The sequence below is a fragment of the Macaca fascicularis genome, chromosome 20 (assembly GCF_037993035.2).
Source record: "Macaca fascicularis isolate 582-1 chromosome 20, T2T-MFA8v1.1".
NCBI classification, from domain to species: Eukaryota; Metazoa; Chordata; class Mammalia; order Primates; family Cercopithecidae; genus Macaca; species Macaca fascicularis.
This window is the reverse complement of record NC_088394.1, coordinates 66,898,290-66,914,206: the sequence shown is the minus strand read 5'-3', so window position 1 is coordinate 66,914,206 and position 15,917 is coordinate 66,898,290. Positions and strand designations below refer to the sequence as shown.

Below are 15,917 nucleotides of genomic sequence, written 5' to 3'. Positions count from 1 at the left end.
AAAATATTGCTTTTTTTTTTTTTTAACTTCAAAGCTTTGTTAAGAAGCAGTTACCAATTTATTTCTACAGAGGGAATCTGATTTTGGTTGGTGTGAGGGGGCCCTATCTGAGCAATCCTTTCACCTGGGTTGGTACACGCTCCCAGCATTATACCTACTCATGGCACATGCGCCACTACCCAGGTGCTGGTTGTTCCTTGACAAACCACATTGTGTTATTTATTTTGTTGTTGTTGTTCTTCAGATTTCTTAGGACCCGAAGCAGAAATATCCCTTACCTGGGAAGAACTGTGATTCAGACTCCTCCAGTCCTGGAGACCATATGTGGTCTCTGAAAAGCTCCAAGTAAGAATAGGATGCCAGGGGAGCCCTCCGTCTAACAGGGCCAGCGGGCAGCAGAGTCCTCCTCAGGAGTCAGGAGCCTTTCGCCTCTTTTGTGAGGATGTCCCGCAGTCTGTCATATGTTCATCTCCCTGAGAACTTGACAGGGTCATGAGATAGGGATATTTTCCTTGTTCCTTGTTCTCCAAGTCCCTGGAAAGAAAAGAAATAGATTTCTCAATTTGTAAAAATCTTAAACTGGGATTAATTTTCAAATAGAAGAGATACATTCCTCCCTGCTTTCTCCCTCCCTCCCTTCCTTCTTTATCTTCTTCTGCAGCACGGAAGACCCATGTGGTCACATAGATCACCTTCCATACTACCCAAAGCAAAAAGACAAAGTATCACAGCAGCCATATTCACAGGAAAACATCCACAGCAATTGGGCCTCCTTGGTGAGTATTACAGAACGCTTACCACTAATGACCGTCAAAAGATAGGACACTATGTTCTGATAGGCAAGACCACAGCCAGCTTTGGCAGAAAGAAGGTGCCACTCAGAACCACAAGCTTCTCTCTCTTCTGTTTCAGTTCTAAAGAGTAGCTGCTCCAACGTCAAAATGAAAATTACAACCTCCAAATTAATAGAGTGCCGCTCCAAGGCCTGGAGAATGGGATCCAGACGTACCTTCTATCAGGATGGAAAAGATTTAATCAAGCTGCACTATTTATTGAACACAGACTTACTAAGCATCAACTACTGAAAACCATATGCATGCCCTTTAAAAACTGATAATTCTCTGCTGGCCTCCCCTTTACATCTTGCAATTATATTCCAGGCAAAATACTTGAACAGCCAAGTCAGAGGGTTGCCCCATAACTCCGCTTCAGCGAGGCGTAATAGAAAGGTCTGGGGCTGTTGAAAGGGACAGGCTGGAGATAACATTCAGGTGGAAGGAAATCTACTCATTACTTTCGTTAGAAATGGAGGTGGAACCACCACGTGTAGAGGGTAGCGGAGCCTTGTGCTTCTGTGCAAACTGGAAGAACCACTCTCTTCCCTTTCCTGCACCACCTCCCCCAACCAACCAGCATAACCCTCTTCCTATTTTGGAGGATTGTTACAGAGGAAAGCGACAGTTTTCCTCCAAGAGGTGGCATCTCTCTGGAAACCAGCCTGGTGGACAAAGCGGTAGTGATGCGAGGCCCCCATGAAAGAGAAAATGCTGGCATCAGGAATGGAGACCTTGAGGTCTGGTCTTTCAAGGACTGTTTCGCCCATCGGTGGTAGCCCTAGAGCTCCTGGCTTTGACTGCATCACGTGAACTGGAAACTTTCCTTCTATGCACATCTGCATTATTAGAAGGGCCTTGAAGAAGCTGCTGAACCTCTCTGAACCACATTCAGACACTTACAAAATGAGAGAGTCAGCCGGGCGCGGTGGCTCACTCCTGTAATCCCAGCACTCTAGGAGGCCGACGTGGGTGGATCACTTGAGGCCAGGAGTTGAAGACCAGCCTGACCAACATGGTGAAACCCTGTCTCTACTAAAAATACAAAAATTAGCCAGGCGTAGTGGTGCACGCCTGTATTCCCAACTCTGCTGGGCAGGCTAAGTCATGAGAATCACTTGAGCCTGGGAGGTGGAGATTGCAGAGAGCAGACATTGCACCACTGCACTCCAGCCTGGGCGACAGAGCAAGACTCTGTCTCAAAAAATAAAATAAAAATGAAAGAGTCATACCTACTTCATGGTGATGACTCAGAGAGGGAATGCATGGAAATTCTCAGCACACAGCGTAGCTCCAAAAAGCTTGGAGTTCCTTTCCATCCCAACTTTCTTCCCGGGAAGATGGAGACACGAGCTAGCTAAATAAGGGGCACTTAAGCTCAGGTGTTTAACAGATTCTCCAGCCCTTTATAGGTGCTGGCTTCACAGGAAGGCGCTTGAACCATTTTGTCCTGCACCATCCCACAATAGACACCTGTTCTCGAAATGACTGTTGGTTTTCATTTCTCTATTTCCTGGTTAGTCAACAGAAACAACTATCTTTATAGAAATTGCTCTCAAACCCCCTTCTCTCTCTTATTATGCCTCTTCTCTTTTTCTTTCTTCCTTTTCTATACACATTTTCAGCCCCACAGTGGTTACCTGCTAAGACACCCAAGTAGAATTCTTTTTTCTTTTCTATTTTTTCTTTTCTTTCTTTCTTTTTTTTTTTTTTTTGACACCGAGTCTTGCTCAATTGCCCAGGCTGGAGGGCAGTAGTGCAATCTCGGCTCACTACAACTTCTACCTCCCGGGTTCAAGCGATTCTCGTGCTTCAGCCTCCTGAGTAACTGGAATTGCAGGCACCTGCCACCATGCCCTGCTAATTTTTGTATTTCAACTCCTGACCTCAGGTGATCCACCCACCTCAGCTTACACCTGATCTTTGAACTTCTCCTTAGACCCCTGCTTTTTGTCCCAATGTGGGTTGGTGCCCTCGGTCACCTCCCCCTACCCCAGGTCACCCCCAACCTTTATCTCATTTTCTTATGCTTTTGTGTGATATTTTTCCTTCTTAGTGAAAACAAAATGATTTCTGATTGCCTGCTCTGTAAACTCTTTTCCCTGTTTTAAATAATTAAGGAATTGATATCATTTTAGCATATCAGTAAGTCTTCATATTAGTAACAACTGAAACCTCCCTACGATGACACACAGAATAAACATCCCCGTCTATAGCATTTTGAGCGACTTACCCAAGAAGCTCATTTGCCTAATTACTGGAGTTAATAAAACTCTTCCATCTGCTTTCAGTCACACCTATCTGCCCTGTTGGTGGGTATCGGTAAGATGAGGAAATAGGAAAGAGTAGACACGTATGTGAGACATACTGAATAATTCCTCCAAACAGACCAGAAAAAACACAAAAAGTTAATTTTCAATAATGGAAAAGTTCATAGAGTCACTGGATGTGGTGAGTTCCCTTTTATAAAAACTAATCTTTTTAATTGTTGATTCACATGAAGACATAATACAGAGGTAAATGTATATGTATCATTTGTTGTTTCCTCTGTATTAGTCCATTTTCATACTGCGATAAAGAACGGCCTGAGACTAGGTAATTTATAAAGGAAAGAGGTTGTTTTTTGTTTTGTTTTGTTTTTCTGAGATGAAGTCTCACTATGTCGCCCAGGCTGGAGTGCAGTAGCACGATCTTGGCTGACTGCAACCTCCACCTCCTGGGTTCAAGCAACTCTCCTGCCTCAGCCTCCTAAGTAGCTGGGATTACAGGCACATGCCAACATACCAGCTAATTTTTGTAATTTTTTTTTAGTAGAGATGGGGTTTCACCATGTTGACCAGACTGGTCTTGAACTCCTGGTCTCAAGTGATCTGCCTGCCTTGGCCTTGCAAAGTGCTGGGATTACAGGTGTGAGCCACCACACCTGGCCAGGAAAGTGGTTTCATTGGCTTACAGTTCAGCATGGCTGGGTAGGCCTGAGGAAACTTACAATCATGGCAGGAGATAAAGGGGAAGCAAGGCACCTTCTTCACCAGGTGGCAGGAAGGAGAGGTGGTGAGTGAAGGGGAAAGAGCCCCTCACAAAACCATCAGAGCTCCTGAGAACTCACTCACTATCACAAGAACAGCATGGGGGAAACCACCGCCGTGATTCAGTTACCTCCACCTGGTCTCTGGACACATGGTGATCGTGGGGATTACAATTCAAGATGAGATTTGGGTGGGGACACAAAGCCTAACCATATCACCTCCAATGATAACATTTCCAAAACCACAGTACAATATGACAATTGGGATAGTGACCTTGATACTGTCAAGATACAGAATGGTTCCATCACCACAAGGAGCTCTCCTTTGGGCCACACCCCCTTCCCTCCCATTCCCACTCTCTCCTTAACCCTTGGCAACTACTCCTCTGTTCTCCATATCTATAATTTTGTCAGTTCAAGAATGTTATGTAAATAGAATCCTACAGTCTGTAAACTTTTGAGATTGGCTTTTTTCACTCAGCATAATTCTTACATGATTCATCTAAGTGGTTGCCTATATCAATTGTTTGTTCTTTTTATTGCTGAGTAGTATTCCATGTTATAGATATACTACAGTTTGCTTAATCATCTACCCACTGGAGGACAACTGGATTGTTTCTAGTTTGGGGCTATTACAAATAAAGTTGTTATAAATAGTCATGTGTAATGTTTGTGTGAACACAAGTTTCCATAAGTGATCTTTGTGGTATAAATATCCAGGAGTGCAATTGTAGGGTGGTATAATTGCTTGTTGTTGTTGTTGTTTTCAAGAAACCCCCAAATTATTTTCTGGAGTAGCTGAATCATTGTACATTCCCACTAGCAATGTATAAGTCACTTGATTTTTCTGCATCTGATATAGTTTGGATGTGTGTCCTTGACCAAATCTCATGTTGAAGTGTAATTCCCAATGTTGGAGGTGGGGCCTGGGTTGCAGCTAATTGGATCATGAGGGCAGTTTCTCACAAATGCTTTAGCACCATCCACTTTGTGCTGTCCTCACAACAGTGAGTTCTTGTGAGATCTGGCAATTTAAAAGTGGGTGGTACCTCTCTGCCTCTTTCTCGCTCCCGTTCTGGCTACGTGATACACCTTCTCTCCCTTCGCCTTCCAACATTATTGTAAGTTTCCTGAGGCCTCTCTAGAAGCCCAGCAGATGCCAGCATCATGCTTCCTGTACAGCCTGCAGAACTGTGAGCCAGTTAAATCTCTTCTCTTTATAAATTACCCAGTCTCAGGTATTTCTTTACAGCAACGCAAGAACAAACTAATACAGCATCCTTGCCAGAATTTGGCAGTCACTATTTTTAAATTATTTATTATAATAGGTTTGTAATGATATTTCATCACCCTTTTAATTTGTATTTCCCAAATAGCTAATGATGTTGAACATTTTTCCATGTGCTCATTTGCCATTCATATACCATCTTTGCTGAAATGTCTCATGACATTTGCCCATTTTCTAATTGGATTGTTTATGTTCTTACTGTTGAGTTTTAAGAGTTCTTTATATAGTCTAAATACTAGTCCTTTGTTGGATATGTGGTTTCCAGATATCTTCTCCCAGTCTGTTGCTTATCTTTTTGTTTTCCTATTAAGGCCTTTCATAGAGTAAAAGGTTTTAAATATTTTGGAGTCTAAGTTATCAGTTTTGCTTTTATGGATCATGCTTTCAGTGTCAAGCCTAAGAAATCTTTTGTAGTCCTAGATGCTGAAGATTTTCTCTTCTTTTTTTCTAAAAGTTTTATAGTTTTATGTTTTGCATTGAATTCTGTGATCCACTTTGGGTTCATTTTCATATATGGTGTAAACCAAGATTGAGGTTCACTTTTGTTTACCCATGAAAGTTCACGTATACAAGCAGCAGTCACTGAAAGGCTATCTTTTCTCCACTGAACTGCTTTTATACCTTTGTCAAAAATCATGTGTAAGTATTTGCATGGGTCTATTTCTGGGTTCTCTATTCCTCTTCATTATCCATGTAACAATACCACACAGCATTGGTTTCTATACCTATTTAATTAGTCTTTAAACTGGCTAGATAATTCCTCTCACTTTATTCTTCTTTTTCAAAACTGCTTTAGCTATTCTAGTTCCTTTGTCCTTCCATAAGTATTTTTGAATAATTTTCCTATATTAAAAAACTTGCTGGAATTTGGATAGGAATTAGACTAAGCCTATATATCAATTTTGAGGAAAACTGACATCTTTCCTATGTTAAGTCTTCCAAATCATCAACATTGAATGTCTCTCCATTTATTCAGGTCTTCCTTGATTTCTTTCATCAGCACTTTACAGTTCTCAATATACAAGTCCTGTACATGTTTTGATAGATTTACACCTGCATATTTTTTAGGTATGATACATGATGTATTTTTAATTTTGGTTTCCATGTGCTCATTGTTAGTATACAGAAATACAATTGCTTTTGTGTAAGTTTATCTTATGCCCTGTGACTTTGTTGAAGTAACTTATTCATTCTAAAAGCTTTGTCATTATTATTTTTTGTAGATTCCTTGGGATTACAAACATTTTTATTCTAATCCTAAATTTCCTTATGCCTTGAGATTTTCTATGCTGACAATCATGTCTTTTGCAAATAAAAATACTTCTTTTTCTTCCTTTCTCATTTATGTACCTTTGATTTCCTTTTATGACCTTAACACATTGACTAGAACTTCCAGTACTACATGGAATGACAGTGTTAAGAGTGGACATTTTTGCCTTGTTCCTGGTGATAGGGGAAAAGGGTTCAGTCTTTTACCATTAAGTATAACACTAGCTGTAGGTTTTTGTAGATGCTCTTTATAAAGTTGATGAAGTTACTATTTCTTTGTTTCTAAGAGTTTTTATCATGAATAAGTATTCAATTTTGTCAAATACTTTTCTGCATCAATTGATATAATCATGTGATTATACATTCCTCTTCTTTAGCCTGTTAATGTGGTGGATTTTATTGATTGATTTTCCAATATCTAACCAGTCTTACATCCCTATAATAAATGCCACTGGGTCATGGTGTATCATTCTCATTATATAATGTTGAATTCTATTTGCAAATACTTTGTTAAAGATTTTTGCCTCTATGTTCATGGGAGATACTGGTCTGTAGTTTTCTTTTGTACTATTTTAGTCTGGGTTTGGTATCAGTATAGTGTTATCGTCATAAAATGAATTGGAAAGTGCTTCTTTTCTGGATGATATTGAAATTGTGTAGAATTGGTGTTAATGTTTCTTTAGATGTTTGTTAGAATTCTCCAGTGACTTTTCTGATACTCCAACTCCCCTTCCAGATCTTACTGCCCCAACTCCTCCCATAATTATGCAAGGTCTAATGCCTATAATAAATTTCTTAGTCCATAATACTCATAGTTTCTGCTTCCCTGATTGAACCCTGGTACCTTAAATCATTTGCTATTACGGTGGAATAATAGTTAACATTTACTGAGTGCTTAAACCATGCCAAGCACTTTACAATTGTTATTTCATGTAAGTAATCCCATAAAGAAGGTGATATTGTCCCCTCAACTTTACAGAAAAGAAAACTAAAGTACAGAGAAGTTAAGTAAGCTGTGAACAGTCACACAGTAAGGATCAGAAGCAGGACAGAAATCAAACTCTTAGCCAGGCTGTCTACTAACATTCTTTCTCTTGACCTCTAATTTCTCTCAGAAGACCAGAGCCTATGGTGCTGATATGATAGAAGGCAGAGATTTGAGCCTAGATCCCATTCATCGTTTCTGGTATAACCTGTGCTTTTCATTTTGTTTGCTTCCCTTTATACCCTCCTGCCGTTCCCCTTCTTTTCGTTTTCTCTTCTTTTCTCTGCCCATTGAGGATGTTTCCTCTGGACATTTTCCCCCATCGAACCCCGCCCCCCACCTTCCTATCACCTTTTGTACTATTGGAAAGTGAATCAGACCTACAGGTGTGTGTTATTCCAGATTCACTGGCCCTCATATCATGAAGCACCAGCGTAAGAACAAGGGCAAGCCCTGGCTGGGGAGGTGGCTGTTGGAGGTGCGGTGCGCTAAACAGAAGGGGCGTTCGTTACAGCAAGAGCAAGTGCAGCAGACACACACCTGCTGGAAACCAGAAAAAAATGGTCCGCAGTGACTCTGAGAAATTACCTTTCTTGTTCTGACTCCTTTTCTTGCTCACTTTGGGGTCAGTCTACTTATTTATTAAAACGTCTACCATGCCTTAAGAAACAGTATTAATGCATTAAAATAAACAATACTTTGGATGCAGAAATGAACATTTAAGTGGATGCAAACCAGATCCTTTCCATTTTGAGTGTGTGTGTATTTCTGTATTTTTTTTCTCCTAAGTGCCTTTGCTTAGTAAAAGCCATCAAATATCACTGGGAATTATTACTAATTTTTACACAGTCCTGAAGAGTTAAAGGGGGAAAGAGAAAAAGGGAATGAGTAAGTGGAAGAAAGAGAGAAAGAGAGAGAGAGAGGTTAAGCTCAAAGGCAGAGAGAGCGAAATGGACCAGATTATACAAAATTAAAAAGCAAATACGAGGAGACAATTTGTGCCGAGTGATTGCAAGCAATTACAGTCCGGCTCTTCTGGAGGGAAGATGGGGGAGGGGGTTATTTCAGCTTAAAAGGAGACTTTTATTCATTCCTGATCAGCTTCTCCAACCATTCTCTCTTTTATTCTTGGATATCAATTTAAGGGGGAAAAAAAAAAGTCAGCTTTCAGATGTTACATGTTCACCCCTGTGAATCCACCCCTGGGTAGACAGTGAGAATTTAAGCTTCCAATCGGTTCTTTCTATAGCCCTGAAAACCAATTTGTTCATAAAGAATAAAATAAGGAGGGGGGAGAGGGGAAAACACAACACGAGCATGTGTTTCTTTTAGAGGAGAGCTTCAATTTTACTATAATTGTCTAAAGACGGAGCTGCTTTGATCTGAAGAATTATTATTGTGCCTGAAATGCCGGCTGCCAATGTCACAGCTGTGCTGGGGCTTGGTCACGCCAAGGGGCTTGGGGTCCAACTTAGTCCCAGACCCGCCTTTGGGTCCTTCTCTCTTTATCTTTCCTTTGTCAAATGGGAAAGTTCATTTTCCTAGTATGTCCACTGGCCATCGAAGGCTACAGTGTGGTTGATGTTGTACGGGTTCCTTGGAAGGCCCAGACACATGGTGGTGACATCACAGGGGCCCACCAAGGCTGGGCGGGAGGGGAGAGCCTCGCCTTCACATGGGCAGGCAGGCTGGATGTGCACGTGCCCTAAGCAGGCTGGCACGATCATTATTTGAGAGGACCCGGCACACTGGCCAGCTGTTCTTGCTCATCTGTGTCTCCTCGGCTCACGCACGAGGTCAGAAATGGTCTCGGTGCTTGAGAGAGACACAGCAAACCCTCCAGCACACTTCCCTGATTTCAAAGCTTGGAGTTCATAGATATTATCCCTCACTCTAGCCCGTGCTGTGCCAAAGCAGAGGACAGCTCAAAACACAGAATTAAACATGTTTCTTTCAGAGGCAGAATGGCTAAAATCTAGATGGAGGGTCTGAGGGCTAAGCCAAGTCATCAGGGTGTGTGTTTTCCTTCTCATGGCTGAGGGATAGACTAGCGGAATCTCTTCTCCTGCATCACTTCCTCGGTGGGCCGGGCAGGAGGGACGTGTCTACCCCTCATCTCACATCCTGCCACCTCGGAAGCTGCCTCACCTGTCTCCTCCTGGTACCTCTGAGGTCTCACTGGAGACTGGAACCCCGATGGGGTCCTCCTTACCTGCTCCTTCTCCAGCTCCCCATCGCCTACAGCGTTGTCCACATCCCCTGGCTCGGCAGTCAAGGCTCTGCAGGTAAGCTGCCCTGCCCAGTCCTGCACCCCAGATGAGGAGCCCCTCTGCTGTTTCAGAACAGCAAATGCTCAGCTCTGGGTCTTTGCTTATGTCTTCCCCCTACCTGGAATACAACTGCTTCCTTTTCTCCGTTTCCCCTGAGTTCTCTCCTTTCTTGGCTCCGCTTCTAACTCGAAATGCAGATCAGGTGGATAAGAAAATGAATGACTCTGGACTGTGAGACTAAGTTCCAGGGGCAGAGCTATCTAAACAGCCCAGGTTATAGTCTAGGAGGCCGTGACAGTGAGGAGATGACAGGCTGTGAGGGACAGCCCCCACTCCCACCCCACCCCCTCACCTCTAAGCCACGGTTTCTCAAACTGGAAGAATGCGCAGAGCTCTTTACAAAGAAAATGTGGTAAAACACAAGAATGCCCGTGAACCCTTGGGGTCTGAAGATTCCAGTATGAAAAACATTGTCATAGGAAACAAACAAAAACCCGCAACATGAAAACATAAACTTAATTATAACTCTACAAAGCATAAGGCCCACATTCTGCACAGAAATCATTCTTTCCAATCGGATGAAAAAAAAAAATGCACCTAGGCCAGGCACGGTGGCTCATGCCTGTAATCCCAGCACTTTGGGAGGCCAAGGCAGTTGGATCCATTGAGCCCAGGAGTTTGGTACCAGCATGGGCAACACGGGAAAACCCCGTCTCTACAAAAAAGTACAAAACTTATCTGGGCATGATGGTACACACCTATGGTCCCAGCCACTTGGGAGACTGAGGTGGGAGGATTGCTTGAGGCCAGGAGATGGGGTTGCAGTAAGCTGTGATTGCACCACTGCACTCCAGCTTGGGTAACAGTGTGAAACCCTGTTTCAAAACCAACAACAGCAACAACAAAACCCCACATCTAGAAGACTTTTATTACCTAGGCAAGCTTGAATTAGTTACTTAATTTCTCTATGCCTCAGTTTTCTTACCTGAAAAAGGGGAAAAAAAAATAGCTGACCTAGAAGGGTGGTTGCGGGGATAAAATGATGTAGCATGCATGTGTGCACAGTACTTAGATGATTCCTGGCACATTCTCTGTTCTCAACCCATGGCAATTCCTGGCACATTCTCCATTCTCAACCCATGGCAGCGTTCATCAAACCCCAATAAGCACCTATGTTGTTGCTGGAAAGCTCGGGACCTAATCCTGAGTAGGGATCTCATTTCTTCTTCAGAGCTAGGAGGTCTCATATTCTGAAAATTTCAGAGTGTGGGAAGGAGGATGTTCAGGAGACTGGGGCTTTGATGAGGGCTGAGTTGCAACCATAGGGAACACTAAGAAAGATGACACAGAGCAAAGCATGAGCTTTGAGCAAAGAGGAGGCAAACTGATTTTTTTAGGGTAACAAAGGTTGAGCGTGACAGACCTGGCATGTCTGGCCAGCTGCCCTAAGGATGGGACAAAGGGAGGAAGGCTACACTGCAGAGCTTTATAGAGGAAGAGCTAGTTGAAGAGAAAGATGGAGTTGTTATAAAGATTCTGGCTACAGGGGAGTGAATGATCTTTGCATCTCAAGAAGTCATAAAATGGGATGAATCAGGAGTCAGGAAAAGAGGGGGAGACCTATGGAGCTCAAGGAAATGTAGAGAACAGCCTTGCCACATCTTGAAGAGGAGAGAGGAAATGGAAGCAAGATAGCTCCAAAAGAACAATGTATCTGTCTTACTTTGGTTGCCACTTCTGTTAACTGCCCAATAACTTCAGGCTTTGGAATAGACAAGACAAGCCCTACCTATGTGGACTCTAGGTCACAATTCTTGGCTCCACAGCTCCTGCTCCCCTTACTTGCAAGGAAATGGGGGTTGAACAGAAACAGAGAAGAAAGTGTAAAAATGAACAAGAGTAGGTAGCAGGGAAGTATTCAGGGGGTAGTGCACTGACAGGCACAATTTACATTGAAATACAATAAAAATAAAAGTTGGATTGATGGATAGGCAGAGGGACAAATAGATGGGCAGATTGTGATAAATCAGGAATATTCCATTGTTACCAACTGAACATAGGTGGTGAGTATATGGGAATTCACTGAAAAGTTTTGTTTTGTTTTAACTTTTCTATATGTATGAAAGTGTTCATACTAGAAAATTGAAAAAAAGGAAACAGATTTAAGATCATCAACCGTTGTCCTCATGGGCCCTGAGACAAGTTATTCTGAAAGAGCAGCTGGCAGAATGGTTAAGGGATAGATATTTGTCTGCTCTTCCCCCTGCCTTTCAGCTCCTTAATGCTGTCTGTCTACCTTTCTGGGGCTGGGCAATCTGCTAAGAACAATGCTTGTAAGGATTTAAACTACGAACCCATCCTGTGGAATGTGTAATTTATCAGAGCTTTCCTAAAGGCTGATGAAAGTCTTTAATGCCCAAAGAAATAGATCTTCAGAAGTGGAATTTTGGCCAGTGGAGAAGAAACTTTAGGTGGTACATCAGTTGGGATTAGATTTGGTTACAAATGTCAGACAGGCCCAAACAACTGACTTAAACAAGATTGAAGCTCATTTCATGCTCACATCAACCAAGTCCACTCAAACATCTCAAGAACTCTGGTCCTTTCCTGCTCATTGACCACACCTCTAAGGACAGTCCTCAGCTTCCTGGCCTGGGATGACTGTCCTCATTTTCCAGGCTGCAGGATGATGGAAGGAACAAAGAAGAGGGCAACAGCATGCACAAGCCACCCCTCAAGGACGGTTCCTGGAAACTGACATACGGGCTTAGTCACATCTTCATACCCAGCTGCAAGGGAGGCTCGAATATGTAGTCCTTATTCTTTGCAATAACGTGCCTAGGAATAAAAAAAAATTAGCTGGGCGTGGTGGCTCACACCTGTAGTCCCAGCACTTTGGGAAGCCAAGACAGGTGGATCACCTGAGGTCAAGAGTTTGAGACCAGCCTGGCCAACATGGCGAAACCCCGTCTCTCCTAAAAATACAAAATATTAGCCAGGTGTGATGGGACATGCCTGCAATCCCAGCTTCTCGGAAGGCTGAAGTATGAGAATCATTTGAGCCCTGGAGGCAGAGGTTTCAGTAAGCTGAGATTGCACTACTGCACAAAGAAAAAAATTATACTGCTATGAAAAAAGGGAGAAAAGATTTGGGAGGAGAAAAGATTTGAGTTTTTCTCAGAAGTCAGGAGAGTATCTCCCTAGAATGCTCCAATCACAAATGCACAGTTTTCTACTTTATCTTCCTGTAGGGTCAGCTCTGACTTTATCAGCTGGCCTCCACAACAATGGTCTCCTTTCTGCATTCATTGCATAATGAGGAGGAGAAGGAAAGAAGAAGCTGTGTGATAAGTGCTTTAGAATTTAACAAGGAAAGTTGTAAGGTAGGTATTAGCATCATCATGTTAGAGGTAAGAAATGGAGGCTTCCCTCAATTCAAAAGACTGGTAAGGTCCTTATCTGTAGAGGCCACTGTTAAAGTGCAGGAGGATGCAGAGTGGGGCTCCCCAGTCTTTCCCACCACCCAGCCCCTCTACCTTGATAGATAATCTGAAGAAAGGACAGAGGCTGCTGGAGAGCCAGGAAATCCTAGACAAGGGATCTTACCTGGAGGGGAGAACAAGCAACAAAAGCTGGAAGACAGCAAGAGAACACTGGTCCAAGAGAACTTCAGGGAAGCAGCAAGCGAACATAGGGCCAAGAAGGGCCAGCCAAGGTTCCTTGAACAGCTGGGGGCTCTTGGAGGATGATGAGCAGGGGTGCGGAGGGGAGAGGGGAGCATTGTCAAAGGGAGGTGTGCAGGGCAGAACAGAGCACCTGTATATGTACTGCCATCTTGGATCCACTCTAAGGATTAGAATATGAGTTCTGCAGGTTCTCAAACAATTCTATGTTAACCTAGTGTCACTGTCTTCTTGAGCAGAAGTTCTCAAAGTTGATGTCCATTGAAATCACCTGGGTCTTTTGAAAACATCCTGATTCCTAGTCCCAGCCTCCAAGAATTTTTTTTTATTTATTTTTTGAGAAAGAGTCTCGCTCTGTCACCCAGGCTGGAGTACAGTGGTGTGATCTCAGCTCACTGCAACCTCTGCCTCCTGGGTTTAAGCGATTCTTCTACCTCAGCCTCCTAAGTAGCTAGGATTACAGGCTCCTGCCGCCACTCCCGGCTAACTTTTGTATTTTTAGTAGAGACGGGGTTTCACCATCTTGGTCATCCTGGTCTTGAACTCCTGACCTTGTGATGCACCTGCCTCGGCCTCCCAAAGTGCTCGGATTACAGGCATAAGCCACCACACCCAGCCTCAAGATTTTTATTTTATTGGTCTGGGGTGAAGCTTGGGCACTGGGATTTTTCAGAACTCCCAACGTGATTCTAACATGCAGAAAAGCTAGAGAATCACTGCTCCAGAATGATGGTCTTCCAACTCTAACGTGGATATTCATCACCTTGGGAGGGCACAGAAATGCAGATTCTTACTCATGAGGTCCAGGATGGGACCTAAGGCTCTGCATTTTAATAACTTCCCAGGGGATGACAATGCCGCCCATCTTGGGAACACACTTTGAGTAGTGAGTTTGACACTTTCACTCCTCCTGCTAATGTACACTTTTCCTATATCCACGAGGGCTTCAATGCATCGTCTACTTATGCAAAGCTGTCTCGTCCTGTAATAAGTAAGCCCGTCCCGGACAGAAATCCAGGCAATGTCCTATAGTAAGTAAGACCATCCCAGACAGAAATCCAGACAGTCATGGACTGTATCTGCCTTCACGTTTAGCGTGTTGTCTGCTAAACTGATGATCTAGAGTGTCCCATGTTGAGCACAGCAGAAAGCATACCACTGGTGCTTAACACAGCTTTTATTAATATTAATAATTAATGCTTAGTGCTAATGAGTAACCAATTACCAATGGTAATAATGTTATCGAGAAAACAGTGATAGTCCTACAAGGCACAAACCTTTCTGCTTCCTCCCCCACGCCCCAAATTATAGTTCTAAATGAGCTTCCAGAATCTTGTTGTGACAGGTACAACCTCGCACGCATTCACTTAATAAGACAGTTCTATGGAGTGAAATTCCACTTTCAACAGATACATTTTCAGTGTGGCACACAGGAAATTAAATGTGAAAGTATCATTAACATGGAAGTTGTGAGTTTAATTCCCCACACAGGGTGCTGACAAACTGAGATTGTTTATCTATACCTCATCATGGCTACCTGTTTCCTGGGGGATCCAGTCAATTTCTTAAGACTATAAACTCTCTTGCCCCCTTTTTGGGGTGAGCTTCTACTCTTCATTTCTATCCTCAAAGATCCATATTCTCAGAAAGCAAAGAAGTGAATGTGAGCATCTCGCTAAGAAGAACAGGATCCTACAGTGTGGTTTGAGATTGTTAAGGATGGCATGCAGGGCTGATTCAGGACATGATTTTTTTTTTTTCTTTAAATATTTCTCTTTAGAGGAAGTAATGTAGCACTTAATGTCTAATGACATCTATTCAGGAATTCATTAAGGAAAAGCTGATAACAAGATGTGTTATCATAGTCAACAATTAACGGCGCCGTTTAGGAATCTTGATTGCTCTTAGGATGTGTAACTGGCACAGCTTTTGCTCTTGGGGCTGTTTTTACAAAAGGGCAAGTGAAGCACAGATGCACATTTCCGAGGTGACTGACCACAGTGATTGACCGCTGTGCCACTGCAAGTCACAGGTGAAGAGATTAGCCAAGGTAGGTTATTCATGCCCTCCAATGGTTACACGTGGGCAAGAGAGACCTCTAGTTTGTGAATCTCTTTCTTTTTCTTTTCTTTCTTTCTTTTTTTTCAGACGGAGTTTCACTCTTGTCGCCCAGGTTGGCGTGCAATGGCACAATCTCGGTTCACTGCAACCTCTGCCTCCCAGGTTCAAGCGATTCTCCTGCCTCAGCCTCCCAAGTAGTTGGGATGACAGGCGTGAGTCACCGCACCTGGCCATGAATGTCTTTCTTTTCTAAACATCATTCATCTTCAGTTCTACCCTTCGCTGCACACCCAACTGACTTGGGTGATAGGTGTAAAAGGAGGGCTCAGGGGACCCTTTAGGGGTCAGGATACCCTCAAGGACTAGGTCAAAAGGAATTACAGGAAAAGAATTTTATTGACCATCTCCCTTGACAAGAACTCACATAAAGGAGACTCAAGTATGTCTCTTCCTCTTGCTGGAAAAGGAGAAAATGAGGATGCTGCCTGAATCTTTAGGGT

General features: G+C 43.0%; 1 long non-coding RNA gene across 1 annotated transcript in view; it reads right to left on the bottom strand.

Moving 5' to 3' along the window:
- Positions 1-534, bottom strand: part of LOC135968873 (uncharacterized) — a 316,880-nt gene extending 316,346 nt beyond the window's left edge. The window contains exon 1 of the long non-coding RNA XR_010583883.2: positions 279-534. This is a non-coding gene — a long non-coding RNA (uncharacterized lncRNA). The remainder of the gene's footprint in view (positions 1-278) is intronic.
- Between the last annotated feature and the right edge of the window lie 15,383 nt (positions 535-15,917).